Here is a 24411-nt window from a genome sequence, read left to right as displayed (position 1 = left end):
CCTCCAACCACACAAATCACCCAAATCCAAATGGGCTGGCATTCCGTAAGCCGGATGGCTTAAAGTCTAAGCATTTCTCTACGCACCGGCCAAAAACTGTACAATGAGGGGTGCCTCACGATGGTGCTTTCTCACGTAATAGAGCCCCTAGAAGCGCACAGAGACCACGCACCACCGTAATCTGATTGGAGCTTGTATTAAAAACCACAGACAAACATCATGGATTGATAATGATGCCACAAGTTTACTCCTTCCCACAAAAGAGTACAGAACAAATGTCTCGCACCAACTCGCAGCAAACAAAACTTTCTCTGTAAACTTTTCCAGGCCCAGATTACCAGAAACACGAAAGCACAGTCTGCAGCAATCATTCCCAATCCTTTAGCCCAGTGAAGTATGTGCAGGCTCGGGTTGTCTGGTGTAAGAAACACTGGTGTAGTGCACAGGATCACACAAGCTGTCATGCTGAGGATCACACAAGTTGTAATGGAAGTAGGAAATCTGAAGTACAAGCAGGCTGAGGCTGTCCGGTGAATAGGACACTGGTGAGGCTGACACGCCTTGTACTTCAGACTAGAAGTCTTCTTCTTAGTTTCTGTAGGTTTCCTTAAGAGATTTCTTGTTTCAGAGTCCTTTTTTAAAAAAGGAACGCGTAGTGTTGCTTCAAGAATCGTCACCAAAAATTTGTAGTAACTTGGTCCACAGCCAGGATGTAGTTTCACGTGGATTTATTGAGACTAGTTATAGGTAGTTAGATTGTAGAGATACAGCCCCACCAGGAGTAGTCTTTCTGCTGCTCAGCCCATACTCCAACTGACACACTCAAGCATCTAGGCACCCAAACATTCCATTCAAGACTCTCACACCAACATTCCATGCATCACATTCACACTGGCTGAGCAGCCCCCTTTCTCCACCACTCTGCAAACGCACCTCCTGGTGCACTACTAGTATGGGGATGAAGTCCCCTTGGCTTTTGAGGGTCCTTAGGGGCCAACTAGCCCTCCTGTTACCTCCAGCAAGTCCAACACAGTGTTTTTGCGGACAGATTTTTGGTGGCAACGCCCCCTTTCTTCACCACTCTACAAACGCACCTCCTGTCACACTACTAGTTTCAGGATGAAGTCCCCTTGGCTCTTGAGGGTCCTTGGGGGCCAATTAGTCTTCCTGTTATCTCCAGTAAGACTCACACAGGTAGATTGCAGAGAGGTTGTCAGAGGCCATGCCCCCTTTCTTCACCACTCTACCAACGCGCATCCTGGAGCACTACTGGCTGGGGGACGAAGTCCACTTTAGTCCTGAGGCCCTCAGGAGGCAAGGGGACCTCTTCCCCTCACCAGCAATGCACTGAATGGTGTGTTTGCAGAGTGGTGGAGAAATTGAGTACCTCTCAGCAATCCCACTGTGTGGGGCTTACTGGAGGTAACAGGAGGTCTTGTTGGCCCCTAGGGACCCTCAGAAGCCATCCCCTGGCGACTCAGCCTTTATTTTTTTTTAATTGAAAGGTTGGCCCCCCCTCCCATGTCATTTTCGGCCCCGGGGGACCCCATCTCTCCAGGGCCTGCCCTTTTTTTATTATTACTTTTTTATCAAAAAGGGATAGGGACCGTGCGGCCTTCCTCCCGGGCCATTTTCAGCCCCAAGGACCCCATTCTGCAGTGCCTGCTTGTTTAAAAAAAGAAATGATAACCTGGGAGGGGTGCCACAGGGCGCTCCTCCCGGGCCAATTTTGTTCCTGGGCCCCCCATCCTTCAGGCCCAGCCTGTAGTGTGGGCGCCCTGGTCCCAACCCAGGGCACCCACATTTTCCATGTTGGGGACTGCGGGGGGAGCCTCAAGGCCCCTGTGGTCCCTGCTGACTCCTCGCCTCCTGCGAGAGCTGGCATAGCTTTGGGATCCAGGGAGCAGCTGACATGCAGCTTCCTGGATCCCAAAGCAATGTTTGTTTCTCTCCTTGCTTCACAGCGGGCAGGGAAATAGACACTTCTCTGCTTTCTGCATGTGAACCCATTTTGACTCTTGCTTGCGGAAGGCAGAGCAGGTATGCTATGGTTTGGTGCAGGCGGTGCTCCTGCCAAGCTATAGCAAACTGCAATAACCCGGGGTGGGCCCCCTGGGACATTGCTGGACCAGCCCTGGGGGGTGGTGGTCCCCAGGGCCATCTAGGGCTCCTGGAAGGAGGCCACCCCCCCTCCTTTGTGAATTAAGCGCCAGTGAGGTGGTGGTCCCCGGGGCCTGGGGCCTGCAACGGACCCTCTTAATTACTGTATTTGTGCCCCGGGAAGGTGGCGGTCCCTGTGTTAGTGGCGCACCTTATAGCCTCCTCCACATTTTGTATAAATAAAAAATAGAGTGCCCCGGGTAGGTGGCAGTCTCCTGGGGCTGTGTGGGGGCAGGAGCCCCCCACGCATAATTATATAGCTTAGCCCTGGGGAGGTGGCGGTCCCCGGAGTGCGGGGGCCACATTCCTCACCGCATTTTTTTTGTCTTCAGCCCCAGGGAGGTGGTGGTCCCCGGTACTGGTAGGTTGCCCGCGCGGGACCCCCCCCTCATTATTTTTGAACGCCCCCAGGACCTGGCCTAAATTAAACAGAGCGTGGGAGCCCGTGCTGCGTTTTTTAAATCATTTTTGTTGGGAGTCGCGAATGCAATGCGACTTCCGTCAAACTAATTTTTATAAAAAATGTTTTTTTGCTCCTAGCAGGTCCCTAAGGGACCCCCCTTCCTCTCCCCCCAAGAGGCCTAGGGGGTCTGCGTGTTTTTACCCTGCCCCCTTTTCTTTTTTTGTTATCTTTTTACTTGTGACTCAGTTCAACTGAGTCACAAGATGGCCGCCAACACTTCCTGGTTTGAAGTGTTGGCAGCCAATCAGTTCTCACTCATGAGATTGGGAGGGGTTGCGTATCTACCGCAGCCTCAGGTGTATTTCTGAGAAATCTTTACATTTCTCAGTAACTACAGAACAGATTTATACCATTTAACAAAAAGGGAGCTTTCTGGACCAACAGCTATCTTTCTGCCAAATGTGATGTAATTCGTTTAGGAGTTCGGGATGTAGATGTGTATAACTTTTTCTATGGAAATTAACATGGAGAAATATTTATCGGCCCCTGCTTGATGGGTCACCCGAATTTCATGAAGATTCGTCAGTTGTGACTTTCTGTAGAGATTTAGGGGCATATTTATCAATGTGCTGCGTTGCCCTTGCACCCAAAGGCTACGCAACACTAAAGTTGGATTTATAACGCCACGCAAGGCCACCATGCGTGCCCCTGCACGGCATGATAAATCGAGAGCAACACAGCACGAATCTCTGCGTTGCATTACTCTGCCTCAGAGAGGCGTTCCATGGGTGTAGCATGGGTGTTCCCATGCATCCACCCATGGATTTTGGCATATTTCTAGATTGACCAACACTGGTAAACCTGGGAATGAGTCAAAATGCCCCCTCGTTGTTTCCCGATTCTAAGTGTGCTACATTCTGCAGTACACTTAGAAAAAAGAAAATGCCTCTGAGGATATCCTGCCTACAATGCAGGCACCCTTGCACCACGGCACAATGCATATCTCACATGTTGTGCTATATTTCAGAGCGAAATATGTCCTTGCATCCATTTTGGACTTGAAGATGCATTTCCTGCACAAAAAAACACAAAGATGCAAAAAACAAAGTGACATATTTTTAAGCCCCTTTGCATTGCTGTTGCACCACGCAATGGGGTGCAAGAGCAACGCAAATGTAAAATGAGATTTATGAAGCCATGCAAGGCCACCTTGCGTGGTCCTGCATGGCTTCGTAAATCTTGTGTAATGTAACAAAGCCAAAATCGCTGCATTGCATTACTTTGTGCCAGGGAGGCATTTCCATGGGTGTTGCGTGTGTGTTCCTACGCAACATTCATGTTTGTGATGCATTCCCAGATTTACAAGCACAGGTAAACCTGGGAATGTGCTAAAAAGATACGCCTCTCCAGGAGAGGTGTAACGAGGTGAAATATCTTTATTTCACCAAATTTTTTCCTCTTTCTATGTGTGCTGCATTTTGCAGCACACATAGGGCCACATTTTTCATGCATTTTACTGGTCGCAGACGGTCCAATTCGCAGAACAGGGCCGTTTGTGACCGGTAAAATGCTTTTTGGTATGTATGAATTCCAATTTGCGATTCGGTAACATGTTATCGAATCGCAATTTTGAATTGCAAATACATTCGGATTCTGTATTGGGAATGGGCGTGTTCAGGGCGTCCTTTCCTAATACTGAATTCCAGCGGTAAGTAGGAATAATTTGTTACCTAAATGTGGTCACAAAACATTTTGCCACCAAATAGGTGGTAACCCAATTTGCAAATGGTAAAGGGTCCCTAAGGAACCCCTTCCGCTTTGGGAATCGTAGTGCAAACATTTTTTAAGAGCAGGCAGTGGTCCTACGGACTACTGCCTACTCTTAAAAAATGAATGAAAACTTTTCATTTTTATTTTTGGAATGCGGCCTGTTTTAAGGAAAACGGGCTGCATCACAAAAAAATGCTTTATTTAAAAAGCAGTATATAAAACAATTGGTTCTGTCAGGTAATACAATTACTGTGAACACTGTACATTACTACAAAGGAAAAGATATTTCTCAATTCCCTATTTATAGCACACAAAAAACAATTTAGAGAAGAACACGCCAATAAGAAAAACTCACAAGTCAAGTTGATACATTTCAATAAAGTACTGAATAATAATGGCTGTCACAGACACAAATAACTTGCAACAAGAAGTGACTACGGTGAAGAAGTGACATATAGTGAATGGTGAAATAAACAATAAACTATATACATGACATACGCAAGTGACATAAAATAAAAGGATTATTTTGAATTGTTGTCCTGTTTCCTAGTTTTTCGCATGTAATGCAAGACCCATTAAAGAATCAATTTGTGGTCAAGAAAACTGTGTGGACATATGTAATAATAAATGTTGACGTTTTGACCCTGGAAACAGTGCAGAATGGTGTGCGTCAGAGCGGGTCTTTCTCAGGACTATGGAAGTGGGGGTGGACAGCCACAAGGGAGAGACTTCAGTCAATGAAATCAAAGGGTTAAGACGTGATTTTAATCCAATAATGGGCTCCACTGAGTATTCAGGTGGTGGGGTTCCGTTATAATAATCGGGAGAATTCTTCCTAAATAGAAATTCTCGAATGCTCAGAAAATCTCCACCAGCCGGTTGGAGTCTTCTGTGTGAGCACACTTGACATCCACCAGCCGTTTGGAGTCTTGTGTAAAAGAGCCTTTAATCAATTGTGCAATGTCGACAATAAAGGTCGTATCACTTCAAAATAGGAGCGTGCACCCATCTGTCAGCTTCTGGACGTTTTTGATGTCCACCAAATAGGTGGTAATCCAATTTGCAAATGGGAAAGGGTTCCTAAGGAACCCTTTCTGCTTTGGGAATCGTAGTGCAAACATTTTTTAAGAGCAGGCAGTGGTCCCACGGACTACTGCCTACTCTTAAAAAATGAAAGAAAACTTTTCATTTTATTTTTGTAATGTAGCCTGTTTTAAGGAAAACGGGCTGCATCACACAAAAAAATGCTTTATTTAAAAAGCAATCACAGACATGGTGGTCTGCTGACCCCATCAGGCCACCACCCCTGTGATTGTAGCCATTTCCAATGGGTTGCAAATTGTGACCTGCCTCATGAATATTGGTGAGGCAGGTCCATATGCAACCCATTGAGAATCGCAAACTGTGTCTGAGACACTGTTGCACATAGCTGTTTGCGATTTCCTAATTGCGAATCGCAAAAATTCGCAAATAGGAAATTACAAAAATACTTTTTTGTACATCTCGCCATAAGAAAGAGGAAAACTCCTCTCAGGATTGCCTTTGTGCAGCAAGGTGCCCATTTCCTGCACAAAAACAATCCTGCCTATAACACAGACACTCTTGCACTATGATTCAAGGGGGCCTGCATTGGCGCTAGGCTGCCAAAACATCACCAGTGCAAGGGAAAAGTACAGGAATGTGGCATAATAGATAAATATGGCACATTCCTGCACTTTCCCTGTGACGCAGCGCAGCAAGGTGACGCTGCCCATTGCCACAAAACTCATTCATATGCCCCCAAGTGTCCAGAAAAACAGCTAGTCATGTTCAGTCTGTCATGTTATTCCTCTGCTCCTGCAAGAGGATTTTTACCTGTTGGACTTGAAAGTACAGGACATGGAATAATGGCATAGTCTTGGTAATTTCATGTAATCAGCGTAAGGGGAAATGCGGGAATTTACCTGAGATTATGCCGGCATATTAAACAGTTTGCCCAGACCTAGTTAAAACAGCTGCCGTCAACAACAGCTGATAATCAACCAAAAAGAAGACTCTCCTTTCAGAATCATTTATGTGCCTCTGTCATTGTTTCCTAAGGATACATGTCTGGGCTTCTGTTTATTTATGTCCTGCTGGCGGTTGGGACAGGAGAGCAGATATCTATTCGCGTGATGCCTCAAATTCCATAAAAAGCCTTGAAAGGAATTGAAACATTTGGCTTCCACATTTACAAGCCGCATATTGGCTTATTGAATTTTCCGTATTAATGAGCCATCTGCCTTTCCTAAATAGCTAGCAGTGATTGATTCTGTGCTTCGGATGGAGCATTATACAAGAATTCAAATAGGGGGAGGGGGGGGGGGGGGACCAGAGAGAGCATGTACTATAAGAAATGAGGAATAAAGTGCCCCCTTCCATATGTAAAAAGCGCATTCAAGGCACCCTTGCGTTCCACGACCACCTAGCAGAACTCAACAATTGGTCTGATTCCGGTTTCTGGTCGCATAACTAACTGTTCAGTGGTATTTTATTACACAAATATCACACTACACATACATAACGACTGCATATATTCGTACAGTAAATTCAATAATTTTTGAGGAAATTTAAAATGATATAATCCACCTAAAGAGAATCGTTTTTTATGTAAATAGTGTATTCACATATTCACATCTTGTTCATAGCGCTCAAACTCTAGCCTGCCTGATGAATGGATAATCCCATACACTGCGGTGGGCTGTTTGAGGGCATTGCATGTGGTTTTAATATACAATACTGAAATACATGAGTAAAGATTAGCCTTAATAATGTTTTTGGGAACTTTTTCAACTATGTGGAAATGTACTTAATGAAGCGCTGTCATGTATATCCATGCTGTTAACACTACAGCCTTGTGACATATGGACGAGTTAGAGGACATCATTTATAATTAACTATCTCAGTAGTATGTTGTTTATGGCGACATTTCCTAACAGCAAGTAGAGAGTCTCTCTGCACTGGCTTTAAGCTTTGTGCACTGAACAACAGCGACATGAGCATGGATTGTTATTTTGGGTTAACAAATTTCTCTGACATTTGTTGATATCATGGACAAATACGAAGATTGCACCTTGGAACATTCTCTAATTTAATGAATCAAAAAGATGAACGGTCACATGATGAAAAGCCACGAGGTCGCCATTTTACAGATTCTTAGGATATAAAAATCCAAACGGTTAATAAATAATATAACACTCAGTATAACATAAAGAGCATTAAACACATTAATGATTAGTGCAACATTTTACATCTGTAAACCTCATGAAGGCTCATGAGAAAGTTTGCAAACGTGACAAAAATTGCAAATATTTTCTGCTTGGATTTTCCAAGTGAAACCCAGGGATTTCGCAGAACGTTTAAGCAGCATATATAATCATTTTCTGCTAAAGTAGGTGCCAGATAGCCAGTGCTGGACAGATCACACACAGCCTTCATTTTAAAATATTCTATGTGGTTAAGACACCTACTGCAGAGATGTGTGTGTGCCCGGCAATATTCACAAGAGGAAAATAAACGTGCGATAACTCTGGAGGTTAATAGACATGCTAGAGAGATCTGAGTTTTGTCTGGCCACAGTTTCACTCATCATAAAGTAGCAATGAGGGTTAATGGGTTGTATGTTGGAGCAACGAGTTCCTCAACAATGACCACCTAAACAACGTGGTCTCTAGCACGACCGCGTCTCAGCCACAATTTTTTTTTACCACGCATTCCTTTACCATGAATTTATGTGGTAAAGGAATGCATGGTAAACAGCCTTCTAACCCAAACCCTCCCTCCCCTTAAAAACTAAACTGAACCCCTCCCACTCCCTAAAAACTACCCGGTACCCCCACCCCCTAAAAACTAACATGAACCCCCCAACCTCCTAGATACTACTCCGAACCCCTCCCACCCTCTAAAAATTAACACAAACCCCCATCCCTTAAAAACTAACACAAACCCCCACCACTAAAATTTAACCCAAACCTCTCCCACTTCCTAAAAATAAACACAAACCCCTACCCCTTAACCCCTTCAGTGCCCATGACGAGCTGGACTCGTCATGGGCTGCGGTGGCGCTGTGCCCATGACGAGTCCAGCTCGTCATGAACTCCGCCCGCTAATAAAAAGCGCGGCACTGGGCGGGGAAAGGGGCGGGCATGCAAGGGGTTAAAAAAAACCCTGAACCCCTCCCACCCCCTCAAAACAAACACAAACCCCCTTGCCCCCTAAAAACTAACACTTACCCCACCCCTTAAAAACTAAGCCGACCTCTCCTACCCCCTAAAACCTATCACAAATCCACCCCTGAACCCCTCTTACCTGTCCTGTTCCTGTCCGATGCTCCTCTCAACTCCACCCATCCCGAACACTAGACCGACTTAGCCTTAACCACCACATGCGTGGTTAAGGCTAAGTCGTTGTTCAGGTAAGTCGTTGTTTGGAATTTTCCTGGGTTAATGTGCTTCCTGCAAAGCACAATGTGTGACATGCAGATCAGAGATTTGTATTTTATATACATTAGCCAGGTCTGGTGGCTTAGTAGACTAATGGGTCCACTGTAGGGGCCTGTGTTTGGATCAAATTTGCACGGGTCCGCTCAGCCTTCCATCCTTCTGAGATAGATAAAATGAGTACCATTAAGTTGGGGAGCAATAAACATCTGTTCTTCAGCTCTAAAATTCCCACAGGTGAAGGTGCGCTTTACACATACACGTTATGTTATGATATATACACATATATATATTTGATGGCGGTGCGTGGTACACCCATGGTTGAATAAAACTACCTTGCACTGAATGGATCTGGGTCCGTTTCGTCTTTCCGGTGTTTGTGGCAGCAGTTGACGAAGTTCTTCTTATATATGTACATATGTACAGAGGAACCGCCTTATCAAGTGGCCTGCACAAAATATTGGCAACGTGGCTTTTCATTTCCAAGGTATTGGACTGTGCGGGCACACCCTGAAAACTTGCCAAACAAGAGGCTGCTGCGGATTGCAGTCCGTCATTGCACGGGGACACAGGATCATTGTACCTGCTTGCCACGGCCTGGTTTGGACTTTGCGCTTGGGGTTGAGGCGTTGCGGATTCTAGGCAGCCTTGAACACCGACATTGCAAGATACACTCGATAAACATTAGTTTTCTCCCTCCCTTGATGGATATAACAGCGCTCACAGAAGTACAACATAGCTCCACATCCGATACTTGCCGGAGAAATGCATGCTGGGATTTGGTGTTCTTCAGCATCGAACTGCAGCTGCAAGCAATTGGAGCCTGCCGCTCTCCAGCCAATGGGAGTGCGGTGGAACATACAAAGGAGGGAGGTAGTGTAATCAGGTGAAACCAGGCATCTGAGGAAGGCGAATGCGCCGAAATGCATCATGCCCATCACCGTGAATAAAGGACTGCCAAGAGAATCCACGCTGTGTCCTCTGATCTTTTCTTTGAAGGGATTTTGTCTGCATATTATCGCGCGCTGGCCAGTAGCGCGTGTACAGAGGAACCGCCTTATCAAGTGGCCTGCACAAAATATTGGCAACGTGGCTTTTCATTTCCAAGGTATTGGACTGTGCGGGCACACCCTGAAAACTTGCCAAACAAGAGGCTGCAGCGGATTGCAGTCCGTCATTGTACGGGGACACAGGATCATTGTACCTGCTTGCCACGGCCTGGTTTGGACTTTGCGCTTGGGGTTGAGGCGTTGCGGATTCTAGGCAGCCTTGAACACCGACATTGCAAGATACACTCGATAAACATTAGTTTTCTCCCTCCCTTGATGGATATAACAGCGCTCACAGAAGTACAACATAGCTCCACATCCGATACTTGCCGGAGAAATGCATGCTGGGATTTGGTGTTCTTCAGCATCGAACTGCAGCTGCAAGCAATTGGAGCCTGCCGCTCTCCAGCCAATGGGAGTGCGGTGGAACATACAAAGGAGGGAGGTAGTGTAATCAGGTGAAACCAGGCATCTGAGGAAGGCGAATGCGCCGAAATGCATCATGCCCATCACCGTGAATAAAGGACTGCCAAGAGAATCCACGCTGTGTCCTCTGATCTTTTCTTTGAAGGAATTTTGTCTGCATATTATCGCGCGCTGGCCAGTAGCGCGTGTACAGAGGAACCGCCTTATCAAGTGGCCTGCACAAAATATTGGCAACGTGGCTTTTCATTTCCAAGGTATTGGACTGTGCGGGCACACCCTGAAAACTTGCCAAACAAGAGGCTGCTGCGGATTGCAGTCCGTCGTTGTACGGGGACACAGGATCATTGTACCTGCTTGCCACGGCCTGGTTTGGACTTTGCGCTTGGGGTTGAGGCGTTGCGGATTCTAGGCAGCCTTGAACACCGACATTGCAAGATACACTCGATAAACATTAGTTTTCTCCCTCCCTTGATGGATATAACAGCGCTCACAGAAGTACAACATAGCTCCACATCCGATACTTGCCGGAGAAATGCATGCTGGGATTTGGTGTTCTTCAGCATCGAACTGCAGCTGCAAGCAATTGGAGCCTGCCGCTCTCCAGCCAATGGGAGTGCGGTGGAACATACAAAGGAGGGAGGTAGTGTAATCAGGTGAAACCAGGCATCTGAGGAAGGCGAATGCGCCGAAATGCATCATGCCCATCACCGTGAATAAAGGACTGCCAAGAGAATCCACGCTGTGTCCTCTGATCTTTTCTTTGAAGGGATTTTGTCTGCATATTATCGCGCGCTGGCCAGTAGCGCGTGTACAGAGGAACCGCCTTATCAAGTGGCCTGCACAAAATATTGGCAACGTGGCTTTTCATTTCCAAGGTATTGGACTGTGCGGGCACACCCTGAAAACTTGCCAAACAAGAGGCTGCTGCGGATTGCAGTCCGTCATTGTACGGGGACACAGGATCATTGTACCTGCTTGCCACGGCCTGGTTTGGACTTTGCGCTTGGGGTTGAGGCGTTGCGGATTCTAGGCAGCCTTGAACACCGACATTGCAAGATACACTCGATAAACATTAGTTTTCTCCCTCCCTTGATGGATATAACAGCGCTCACAGAAGTACAACATAGCTCCACATCCGATACTTGCCGGAGAAATGCATGCTGGGATTTGGTGTTCTTCAGCATCGAACTGCAGCTGCAAGCAATTGGAGCCTGCCGCTCTCCAGCCAATGGGAGTGCGGTGGAACATACAAAGGAGGGAGGTAGTGTAATCAGGTGAAACCAGGCATCTGAGGAAGGCGAATGCGCCGAAATGCATCATGCCCATCACCGTGAATAAAGGACTGCCAAGAGAATCCACGCTGTGTCCTCTGATCTTTTCTTTGAAGGGATTTTGTCTGCATATTATCGCGCGCTGGCCAGTAGCGCGTGTACAGAGGAACCGCCTTATCAAGTGGCCTGCACAAAATATTGGCAACGTGGCTTTTCATTTCCAAGGTATTGGACTGTGCGGGCACACCCTGAAAACTTGCCAAACAAGAGGCTGCTGCGGATTGCAGTCCGTCATTGTACGGGGACACAGGATCATTGTACCTGCTTGCCACGGCCTGGTTTGGACTTTGCGCTTGGGGTTGAGGCGTTGCGGATTCTAGGCAGCCTTGAACACCGACATTGCAAGATACACTCGATAAACATTAGTTTTCTCCCTCCCTTGATGGATATAACAGCGCTCACAGAAGTACAACATAGCTCCACATCCGATACTTGCCTGAGAAATGCATGCTGGGATTTGGTGTTCTTCAGCATCGAACTGCAGCTGCAAGCAATTGGAGCCTGCCGCTCTCCAGCCAATGGGAGTGCGGTGGAACATACAAAGGAGGGAGGTAGTGTAATCAGGTGAAACCAGGCATCTGAGGAAGGCGAATGCGCCAAAATGCATCATGCCCATCACGTGAATAAAGGACTGCCAAGAGAATCCACGCTGTGTCCTCTGATCTTTTCTTTGAAGGGATTTTGTCTGCATATTATCGCGCGCTGGCCAGTAGCGCGTGTACAGAGGAACCACCTTATCAAGTGGCCTGCACAAAATATTGGCAACGTGGCTTTTCATTTCCAAGGTATTGGACTGTGCGGGCACACCCTGAAAACTTGCCAAACAAGAGGCTGCTGCGGATTGCAGTCCGTCATTATACGGGGACACAGGATCATTGTACCTGCTTGCCACGGCCTGGTTTGGACTTTGCGCTTGGGGTTGAGGCGTTGCGGATTCTAGGCAGCCTTGAACACCGACATTGCAAGATACACTCGATAAACATTAGTTTTCTCCCTCCCTTGATGGATATAACAGCGCTCACAGAAGTACAACATAGCTCCACATCCGATACTTGCCGGAGAAATGCATGCTGGGATTTGGTGTTCTTCAGCATCGAACTGCAGCTGCAAGCAATTGGAGCCTGCCGCTCTCCAGCCAATGGGAGTGCGGTGGAACATACAAAGGAGGGAGGTAGTGTAATCAGGTGAAACCAGGCATCTGAGGAAGGCGAATGCGCCGAAATGCATCATGCCCATCACCGTGAATAAAGGACTGCCAAGAGAATCCACGCTGTGTCCTCTGATCTTTTCTTTGAAGGGATTTTGTCTGCATATATATATATATATATATATATATATATATATATATATATATATATATATATATATATATATATCTTTTCCAACACAACCCACTTCAGGAATCATGGGCGCTCTGCGGTGGTGCGTTCGAGGTACGGCAGGGTTAAGCCGTTGTAATATCCACTTCGTTTACCCACACAGGTTTCCTCGCGCACTCCCAGAAGGACAAACAGCTTCACCAATGATCGTTTTTTATAATTCCTTTACTTTCAGCATGCCAGATACAAAAAGACAAACTCTACGCGTTTCAGTCTCAGCAGAGACCTTGCTCAAGGTCTCTGCTGAGACTGAAACGCGTAGAGTTTGTCTTTTTGTATCTGGCATGCTGAAAGTAAAGGAATTATAAAAAACGATCATTGGTGAAGCTGTTTGTCCTTCTGGGAGTGCGCGAGGAAACCTGTGTGGGTAAACGAAGTGGATATATATATATATATATATATATATATTCACAGAAAAAAACAAAGGTTACAGGAACGTTATAGTTAGACTCAAGTTTCACTCGTAAAAAAACTGAAAAATTCAGCAGTTATAGTTAGCTGAGCTAACTATAACTCTCGCCCCACAATGCACTGCTTATGACCTCACATATTACATCACTTATGACATGGTCGGTGACATCACTGATGACATCTCAAATTACATCACTGATGACATCATCCAGTGACTGTGAGTGTTTTTTAAATGTTTATGAGTGTTAAATATATATACACCAAGGTGTACTGATGAATCAGTAGGTGTATGATTGGCTGTATCGATGATTCAGTAGGTGCGTGACTGACTGTATAAGTGAGTGTTTAGGTGTCTCAGTGAATGTATGGGTCACTGACTAGGTTCTCTGAATGTCTGTATCAGTCTGTTAGTTGGCTGCATGGGTTTGTGAGTAGGTACAAGTGCTGTATGGTTTATTGATTGGTTGCCTGAGTACCTGTATGGGTGTATGAGTGTCTGTGTGGGTGGGTGCGAGGGCATGTGACTGCCTGCATGGATGAGTGACTGCGTAAGTCAGTGAGTGTATGGGTTAGTGATTGTAAGAGAAAGCTTGTATAAGTGACTTAGTGTGTCTATGACTGTGTCGGTGAGTGAATGGATGTGTCAGTGGTATATGGGTGAGTAACTGGATATGTGAAAGGCAGTATACGTAATTGTTGGAGTATATCAGTTACTGTATGTGTGAATGAGGGATTGTGATAGCAGCTGTATGGGTTAGTGAGTGGGTGTGTGAGGGTCTGTATGGGCTAGTGATTATATGTTAGTATCTGTATGAATAAGTGAGTGGGTGAGTGTATAACTTTGTAGGTGAGTAACTGGCTGTCTGATTGACTCTATAGGTGAGTGAGTAAGTGTGCGAGTAGCTCTATGAGTGACTGACACTGTGTGAGTGGCTGTATGGCTGTATGAATGGATATATCATTGGCTGTATTAGTGAGTGAGTGGGTGTATGAGTGGCTGTATGGGAGACTCAGTGGATGTGTGTGTAGACCTATGAATCAGTGAGAGGGTCTGTACATACTGGTATGGGTGTGTTAATGGTCTTGAAAATAGTAGGGTGGAAGTTGGAGTAGGTGTTTGAATGGTTACATGGGGATGTGAGTGTCTGCATAAGAGATTCTGTGAATGATGTCACCAGTGATGCCACTGACCATGTCATGTATGATATAATATGTGAGGTCATAAGCAGTGCATTGCGGGGGCGCGAGTTATAGTTATATCCGCTAACTAGAACTGCTGAATTTTTCTAGTTTTGTGTGAAACTTGAGCCTAACTATGGCGTTCCTGTGACCTTTGTTTTTTTTCAGTGAATTTCTAAGGTTTTTTAAATTCTATTTCCTAACTACAACAGCCCTGTAACCTTTGTTTTTTTCAGTGCATTGCCATGTTTGTTTAAGTAGCAATGGTCTTTGCAGAATGGTGTGGAAAGGGGGTGGGGCCTCTGACTAGCTTTCAGAAATCCTGCTGAGTAGGACTCATAGAAAGTACACAGAGGGCTTCTTGGTTCCCAAGGTCCTTTAGCATCCAGGACAACTTTATTCCCCAGCCAGTAGTGTGCCAGTAGACTTGTTTGCACAGAGGTGCAGAAAGGGGGTGTGGCCACAGAATACCTCTTTGCAAACTGACTGTGTGGAACTTGCTGGAGGTAGAAAGAGGGATACTTGGCCCCCAAATACCCTCAATAGCCAAGGGGACTTTATCCCACAACTAGTACTATACCGGGAGGCACGTTTGTAGACTGATGCAGAAAGGACGTCCTTGATGATTGCACAGAGAGTGCCCGTATGATTCTATGAGTGACACTGCCAAGGACAGACTGCGAATATCGGGTGTTTTTAACAAATTGTAAAACACATATATAGACATATTTTACATAAGGTTTCAGTGTAACTATTTAGTAAGATACTAAGTTTACTTTTCCCTTTGTATTCATTTGTCGAAATAACTAAATCAAAAATGCATTTTTGTTCTTCACAGCAACACCAGAGGTCACAATGACATCAGTAGTCACCAATACAAAGGACAAAGTGAAAAACAGATATATAGACATATTTTACAAAAAGTTTGAGTCTAGCCGTTTAATAACATAATTGTTTAAATTTATTTTAACAATACATTTAACAAAAACAACAATTAAAAAAAATAACTCAACATCTGAACTCACAAATACAACATAACTACCAACAAACACACATCTATCTACCCATTGTTACACAAACTGATGGGTAATTAAAACTGTTGCCAAACTAGTGCAATGCACAATCTGAAAACATCACATCACTAGGGAAGTAAGGAATATCATTGGATAATATACTGATAAGTAAAATCAATAGGACATGTACACCCACTCCTCCTTATTGAATCTTCTTTTCCAGAAGTTTACTTTGACCAGGTGGTAGATTTTGGCTGGAGACTTGTTTTAGACTCATGTGGGAATATGTTCATGTTCCATCATCTTAAAACTTTTCATAGAAAACTTCTCCAACTGCTGATCAATCAGAAGGAAGCTGGAGGACCATCTACATCAGTGGCAGCAGCAACAATTCCCAGCCAGACAGTCCCTTTAGAGGTTCAGACTACTAAAACAAATATGGCTCCAGAGTTTTCAAGAATGGCCACATATTGCATGATCTGTACTGCTGTTATAACAGCTGGTGAGCAGTGTGTTGCAGCTATTTGCAATACTGCCAAAAATCGTACATGGTGGATTTTTCCCCCTTTTATATTTTTTGCACATTTCATAAGACAAGTTCATAGTAAGCAGCAAGAAGGCACCGCAAAGCTGAAAGACCCTTGACTTCAATAGCAGCACAACAACACCGAAGCAGAGAGTCCATTCAAAAGTCCAATCTCAGCTTCAAGATTTGGCTTCACAGTTTTCCCTGATTGCGTCATACTGCATGGATTGTGGAGTTGCAGTTAGTGCTGGAGAGCAGTCCATAACAGCCCTTCGCACTGCTGGAAATAATAATAAATGTTGATTTCTTTTTATTTTTGACCTTCATAGTTTTTCTACATTAACAGGCATTTTATTATCTTACAAAATGGGTATCCAATATCTACGTGTTGTTCATTTTATTATCTTCCAATTTATTCTAACACTACTTACATATAACTTGCCGTACAGACAAGTCAAACTATCTCTCTACAAATAAATACACAGGTAACGTTTGCCAGTTATCATAATAAAATTGTACACTTTTTAAATATAAGTCAGCAGTCTGTGTTTAAATCTTCTAGTAACTGCATTAACAACATATACAAACATACCTTGGTTTTTTACAGAACACTGTGTTACATTTTGTAATTTATTTTTTAAAACTATCATCTGTGATATATGTGTCTTGTTCTGCAACTCCTCCTCTTAACAACTTCATTTTCCCTAGAACCCTGCTCAGGACCAAAGAAACGAAACTGCACATCACCACAAACCTTTTCTACATTTGGCACACTACCATGCATCTACTTATGCCTCCTAAACATAAAGCAAGAGTTTTCACATAATACAGCCTCCTACCTAAAGTTCACATTGTTGAATGGTATAACTTATATTGTGTCTTAAACTTCGCCTTGGAAAGATACGTAGGAATTTTCTTAATAGATTGCTGTCCAATACTAGAAACAGTACTACAGTTCCATTTGAATACAGCACCCAGACAACGCCTTCCTCGAACCTCTTCTGCAAAAACCTCTTCTACATTTCTAGATACCATCACCTCTTTTGCTATAGGACTACCATTCTTCATTTGATAACATCGTCCTCTTTAATCAACAGCATGAACTAATTTGTTATACTGGATATCTTTTTTTTCATTAAAGAAAGCCTATGTACAAGAAGTGTGTATCCATTATCCACTAAAAACTGTACAACAGTTACTTCTATTCACTAATCTTTTCTTCTGGTTTTGTCTCCTTATGCAAATCACTATTTTGCCAAGAGTCTTCATTCTATTTAGTATCAAAATGAAAAGCTTCCTCTTAAAAGCAAAGGCCTTATCAACTTCTCTCACAACTTGTTCTTTCTGTTTTATTGCATCTCTCCTTCTTCTACCCTTTTTAAAATGTAACATACAATTTACAAGGCTATAACTATGCAATCATTATAATATTGGTGCAGAACCTATGCAGCCATCTAAACACCCACTTACAACCCATGCAGACATTGAAATACTGAGGCATACACGTGCACTGATGAAACACTCAGGCTCTACTCATGCACTCATGTAATTATTTAGAGAGTACCATTGTAGAAAACCCATCACTCATATTGTTTAAAGACTACATATTCCTCAGTAAAACATGTAAATACATGGGTTTGTAGTTTAATATATCAATACTCCCTGGATGATTGAATAAGTGCATAGGTAGGGCCTAGGTGGTTCCTTGAGGATACAATTAGTGCCTAGATGATTCCCTGACTATGTCATAACTCCATGGGTCATTCCATATCTGCATACTTACTGCCGGCATGTTTGCAACAGTATACCACTAGTATCTGGATGTTTGGATGACGGAATGAGTACAGTCTGAATGATTCGACAAGTGTGTGACTAATGCATCAGCAATTCAATACATGCATAGATACTGGTAGGATGATTAAATGAATGCAACTCTAGTGCCTTGGTGATTGCAAGAATGCATACATAGTATATAGGTGATTTATGCAATGCATGTATAGTGCATACATGATTGTTTAAGCCCATGCATAGCACCTAGCATATTGGATGAGTAGATGAATAGTGTTTCAGCGATTGAGTACTGCCCATGTATTTTTAGTTGACTGAACTAGTAGTGTCTGGATACTTACATAACTATACGAGTAGTGCCCAGAAAATGGAATAAGTGCATCAGTAGTGCCTACCTAATTGGACGAGTGCATGACTTGTGTCTGAGTGACTGTATGATTCCGTTGTTAAAGCTTTAGAGATTGGATGAAAGTAAGTATTATGCTGGGGTGATTGTATTAGTGCAAACCTATTTGCTCAGTAATTAAATAACTGCACAGGTACTGGATGGGTGATAGGTTTACTACAATGGTACCCTCTATGTAATTACGTGAGTGCATGAGTAGAACCTGAGAGTTTCATCAGTGCCCGTGTGTGCCTCAGTATTTCAATGACTGAATGGGTTGTGAGTGTTTAGATAGCTGCATAGGTCCTGCGCAAATGTTATAGTGATTGCATAGTTACAGACTTGTTAATTGCATAACGCAATAGATAGTACCTAGGTGATTAGATGAATGTGTATGTAGTGCCTGCATCATACTTCAATGACTACAACATTTCTGCCTGCCTGCCCGATTGCAAGTGTGCATGTATAGTTTCTGGATAATTGAATAATTACATGGATACTGAATAACTGATTTGATGACTGCCTGCGTAATGGCTGGGTGATTCCATGGGTGACTGAATACTGCCCGACTAACTGAGAAAGTACAGAAGAGGGATGAGAGCACACTGCTCCACCTCCCTGCACAGTTTGCCCCTTAGCATCCTAGTAAAGGCAGTTCAGTTTAAATGCTTATTTGAATTTTTGTTGAAGTGTTTCACCAAAGTTGGTGCAGGTTAGTGCTGTTAATCTCTAGATATGTGTGTTTCTGGATAATATCCTTCATCAGCAGATATAAAAGACGAAATTCTTGGGTTGCTGAGAAAGCTGCCAATCCTCTCAGGTCTCTGTGCATATCCCTGGTGCACAGGTGCATCTCCAAGAGCTCATCAGCTCAGTGGCTCAAGGGAGCTTTTTTAAACAGAAGGGGGATGGGAGCACACTGCTACACCTCCCAGCAGAGTTTGCCCCTTAGCATCCTGGTAAATGCAGTTAAGTTTAAATGCTTGCTTGAATTTTTGTTGAAGTGTTTTACCAAAGTTGGCGCAGGTTAGTGCTGTTAATCTCTAGACACATGTTTCTTGATATTATCCTTCATCAGTAGAGATACAAACAAAATTCATCTGGGGTTGCTGAGAAAGCTGCAACAAACCTCTCAGGTCTCGGTACCTCTCCCTGGCGCATAGGTGCATCTCCAAGAGCTCATCAGCTCAGTGGTTCAAGTAAGCATTTCAACTGAGCTGCATTTAACAGAATGCTAAAGGGCCAACTGTGCTGGGAGGTGAAGCAGTGTGCCCCCATCCCCCTTCTGTTTAAAAAGGCTCCCTTGAGCCACTGAGCTGACGAGCTCTTGGAGATGCACCTATGCAACAGGGAGAGGTACAGAGGCCTGAGAGGATTGTGGCAGGTTTCTCAGCAGCCCCAGAATTTCATTTCTATCTCTACTGATGAAGGATAATATCCAGAAACCTATGTGTCTAGAGATTCATAGCACTAACCTGCACCAACTTTAGTGAAACACTTCAACAAAAATGCAAGTAAGCATCTAGACTGAACTGCATTTACCACAATGCTAAGGGGCGAACTGTGCTGGGAGGTGAAACAGTGTGCTCCCATCCCCCTTCAACTGGGAAAGTACCTTCATTGCTGTCAAATACATAACAGTTGTCACTATATCTCTGAATTATTGGTTATCTCCTTCTGTCAGTATCAAACAGCCTGTTTTACTGTATACATGCTTCTCTTCTGAGCTGTGTGAGTGAAATCTTGGTATCACAATTGATATATAATTGCATACATGGCCCTCTAGAAACATACATTGCTTTGTAACTGAGCATGCACATGAATCAGTAAGTTTCTAAAACAGAAAACAACATTTTGAAATTTTTCAAAGCACAAAACCTTTTGCAAATGGAATACCTACATTATTTCTTAAATTCTTCTTCTGCTTCTAAACCATATATTCAGCATATCTTAAATAAAAGTTACACTCGAAATGAAGCTAGCACAAGAACTCTTGAGGCATTCTGCACTATTGCTCCTTCTCTAGTTTAAACAAACCATGTTTAAAGAAAAACAGTACCCTCACCATATACATAACATTTTCATCAGCCTTATTGAACATAGATCCCCATGCAAACATATATGCGATTTCTTAATAGATGTAAACCTTCAAACCATCTTTCCCAAAATATATACCTCTCTGCATCTTAAAGCAAACTCAAAAGTCCCACTGTATATAAAGCTACGTGTAAGCACAAACATCATATCTCACCATCTAGGCATTAGCAAAATAGTCATAGAAGATCAAAACCACTTTGACAAACACTTCCCAATACATACCTAACAATTATTACTTCTTTCTAATTCACATACAGGCAGACAACATGTTCTCATCTTTTATTTCTCACTACACTATTCCTGTTTAATAATGTAAGAAAAAGTACTACAACTCCCAGAATGAAAAGGACAGGTGTATTTATTCTCCACATGCTGTTTAGACATTTGAAACATTCTTAGTTCCTCGTTGCAACTTTCCACAAAACTTTACTGTTATTTTTCAATAAAATACACAATGGAATAAACAGGCACTAATTCATTTTTCTCTTACTTCCCAAAACATTCATCACTAACCTCTTATTATTATTATTATTACATTTATTGGGCGCACAGCTACCCTGATAGGGTTTCCCGGCGCAATGAGTCTTAAGTTAGACTAGGTAATTCAAGCCATTTGCTGAATGAAGAGCCATGTCTTAATATCTCGGCGAAATTTTAGATAGGAGGATTCCGACTTCACATGATTAGGAAGAGAATTCCAAAGTTTTGGACCAAAGTATGAGAAAGAGCGTCCACCCATTCTTGTCAATTTAAACCTGGGAAGTGTTAGATTACCCTGGGTAGAGGAACGCAAAGCGCGGTGTGGTATATAAGGGCAGATAAGTTCTCTCAAGTATACTGGAGCTGCACCTTGTTTAATTTTAAAAATATGGCAAAGAGCTTTGAATTTAATGCGGTTATTAACGCAGAGCCAATGAAGATCCTGCAGGAAAGGGGTAACTGAGTCTCGTCGCGCAATATGACAAAGAAGACGTGCAGCAGAATGTTGAACCATCTGCAGTTTCCTAACAGGTTCCTTATTGCAACCAAAGTAGAGAATATTCCCGTAATCCAATCGGGACATTATAAGGGACTGAACTACAGTTCTTTGTGTTGTAAAAGGAAGTATCCCAATTATTTTCCGCAGCCATCGTAATATGGAAAAACAAGTTCCAACTGTATTTACTGCTTGTTGTCTCATAGAGAGTTGGCTGTCAATGATGAAGCCTAGATTACAGGCTTGGGTGACCGGCTGGGGAAATGGACCCATTTCTTGAGGCCAGTGAGAGTGGTTCCAGAGATGTTTATCTTTTCCCAAGATGATAACCTCCGTTTTATCCCCGTTTAATTTCAAGCAGTTGGTATTCATCCATTTCGAAAGTTGGAGTAGGCCGTTCCGTAACGAGGATATCGTGTTGTCTTTAGAGGAGGATAATGAAAAGATAATTTGAGTATCATCTGCATAGGAGTATAGGGTGAGTCCTGCGTCCTCAACGATGGTAGCAAGGGGACGCACATAGATTTTAAAAAGTAGTGGACTCAAAGTAGAGCCCTGGGGAACTCCATATGCAGAAACTCAAGAGGTGGAACAAACCCCAGGAGAAAAGACCTGAAATGAACGGTCACTCAGAAAAGAAGACAGCCAAAGCAGAGCTGAACCTTCCACACCTGCTAACTGAAGAGAATGCAGCAAGATAGGGTGAGATACGGTGTCAAAAGCTGCGCTCAGATCTAATAAAATGAGCGCCATGGTCTCACCCCGATCTAAACATTGCCGCAATTTTTCAGTTACTCCCAAAAGGGTAGTTTCAGTAGAGTGGTGCATTCTGAAACCTGATTGGGAGGGGTGCAGATATCCCGATTTTTCAATGTGGGTGGTTAAATGAAAGTTGATGTGCTTTTCCAAGATTTTAGAGAGTACTGGTAGAAGTGAAATGGGGCGGAAATTTGCCAAAACCGAAGGATCAGCATTAGGTTTTTTTAGTAACGGAATCACCATTGCGTGTTTCCAGTCCGTAGGAACATGTGATTCACGTATTGATGCATTTAGGAGATCTCTACAAAGACTCAATATGGGTGGAGAAAGTAATTTTAGAATGTTGGCAGGCAGAGGATCCAAAGGGGAGCCCGAGTTTACCCTGGATAGACAATAATTAAATGATTCCTCATTGAGGAGAGGCCACTATGAAATTTTCATTATGTTAGAATCGGGGACCCTTTGCCCTCTACTCATACCTGTAACAGAGAGATTTGAGTCCTGGGGCAGGGTAGGAACAAATTTGCTATATATTATTTTCACTTTTTCAGTGAAAAAATTAGCAATATTGTTGCATTTAGTAATATCCAGGGCAGGGGGTGCAGGAAGAGTATTTGCCCCGGATAATTTTTTGACCACTGAGAACAACACTTGAGGTTTGTTCAATGCATTAGTGATGGTTTTGGAAATATGCAAAGCTCTTGCTGCCTTACAAGCTGCGTGGTATTTGTGAAGGGCAGTCTTGTAATCAATTTTACAATTGGAATCATACAATTTCCGCCACTTCCTTTCCAAACCTTTGCATTGTGATTTTAAGCTCTTCAGATCTTCATTAAACCATGGAACAGGAGTCCGATGGGAAGAACAAGTTTTCAACGAGAGAGGCAAACAGAGATTTACAGAGGAAAGTAACCAGTTTGATATTGCCTTGTTTAAAGGAATAAGTGGAAGTGTTGAATCTGGAATATTCCCTTCCAGAAGATTGTTTAACGTGTCTAGGTTCAACTTATGCCAGGGTCTCTTATTCCTAGATTCATGTAATGGCCTGGACGTTGGGGGATCAAGAACCTTGAGTTGAAAAAGGACCGCGTAATGGTCAGACCAACTTAGAGGCAGAGCTGGGTAGTTACATACAAATGAAAGATTCGAAAAAATAGGATCTAATAGATGCCCTACTTGATGTGTAGAGCCCTTGTTATGAAGAGATAAACCAAGGGCTTCCAGGTTGGCTATGAGAGTAGTACTATCTGAATTCATAGGGTCTTCCAAATGCAGATTAAAATCACCCAAAATCAAAAAATTTGTAGCATGTAAAATAAAGGGGGCAATTAAATCTGGCAGTGACGATGACCAAGGTTTTGCATATCCAGGGGGGCGGTAAATGAGAAGACCAGAGATAGTAAGTTGCGGAGAAAGGGCAAATCCAAATAGGGCGGCCTCACAACCTGGGAAGGGTTGGGACTCAAATTTACAAGAATAGCCCGATTTAAAAATAATCCCTATTCCGCCGCCCCTTCCCGTACTCCTATCACTCCTGACGAAGACATAATCAGGAGGAAGGGCCTCAGCAATATCTGGTCCAGAACCATCGTGGAGCCAAGTTTCCGTAAGGTACAGGGCATCCGGTTTTCTTGAAAGTAAAAAGTCATAAATATGAGCCCTATTTTTCGGGAGTGAGCGACAGTTTATGCTCCAGAAGTGGAAAGCCTTGTCTACTCCTAGAGATGACGTATTCTTTGCAGTGGACCGTCCTAAGTACCTCTGTCGTTTTTTAAGACTGCGGCCAAATGCGAAATGGCAGTTATCACATACAAATCTTTGCTGTAGACATGTGGCTGTGGTGCATTTGGAAGAGGCCTGGACTCGCAAAGACTTCAAATTCGTCGCAGAAGATTTGATGATAATAGGTTTTACAGTACAGTGTGAAGAAAGTCTCCCTGGCACTGGGCACGGCAGGGCGCGGACGGGCGCAGACGGGCTTGCCTCTGGCGCGCCTCAGGCGCGCCCGCTGCGCGCGCGCGCTTGCATCCGGCAGTCAAAGTTGAGGCCGGTGCGAGCTGATAGGCTCCCGTTAAACTCACGAGTCACGTGATCGTGAGCGTGGGGACGTCAATAGCGGAGCGTTTAGACCAGCGCCATGTCTGAGCTGGTACAAAGCGGCAATTACAGTGATTTTTAAAAGAAGTAACAAAGTGTTCCAATGGTTTCCTTTTTTATAGTGCAAGTAAGCAGGTAACAATCAGGCAAATACAATTAACAAGAAAAGCAAGTTTACTAAATGGCAATCACATATTACAATTAA

The 24411-nt window shown here is 43.6% G+C and overlaps 1 long non-coding RNA gene across 2 annotated transcripts in view; it reads right to left on the bottom strand.

Annotated features, from left to right (window-relative positions):
- LOC146867466 (uncharacterized) overlaps positions 1-24411 on the bottom strand; it is a 221335-nt gene that overhangs the window by 27662 nt on the left and 169262 nt on the right. The window contains exon 3 of one of the 2 annotated variants that reach the window (XR_014961695.1): positions 15510-16384. The exons of the other annotated variant lie outside the window; for it this stretch is intronic. This is a non-coding gene — a long non-coding RNA (uncharacterized LOC146867466). Of the gene's footprint in view, positions 1-15509; positions 16385-24411 lie in introns of those variants that run through there. 2 annotated transcript variants of the gene reach the window in all.

This window comes from Triturus cristatus, chromosome 1_2, assembly GCF_964204655.1.
Source record: "Triturus cristatus chromosome 1_2, aTriCri1.1, whole genome shotgun sequence".
NCBI lineage: Eukaryota > Metazoa > Chordata > Amphibia > Caudata > Salamandridae > Triturus > Triturus cristatus.
The sequence above is the reverse complement of the archived record's forward strand: the minus strand, read 5'-3'. Positions and strand labels throughout refer to the sequence as shown.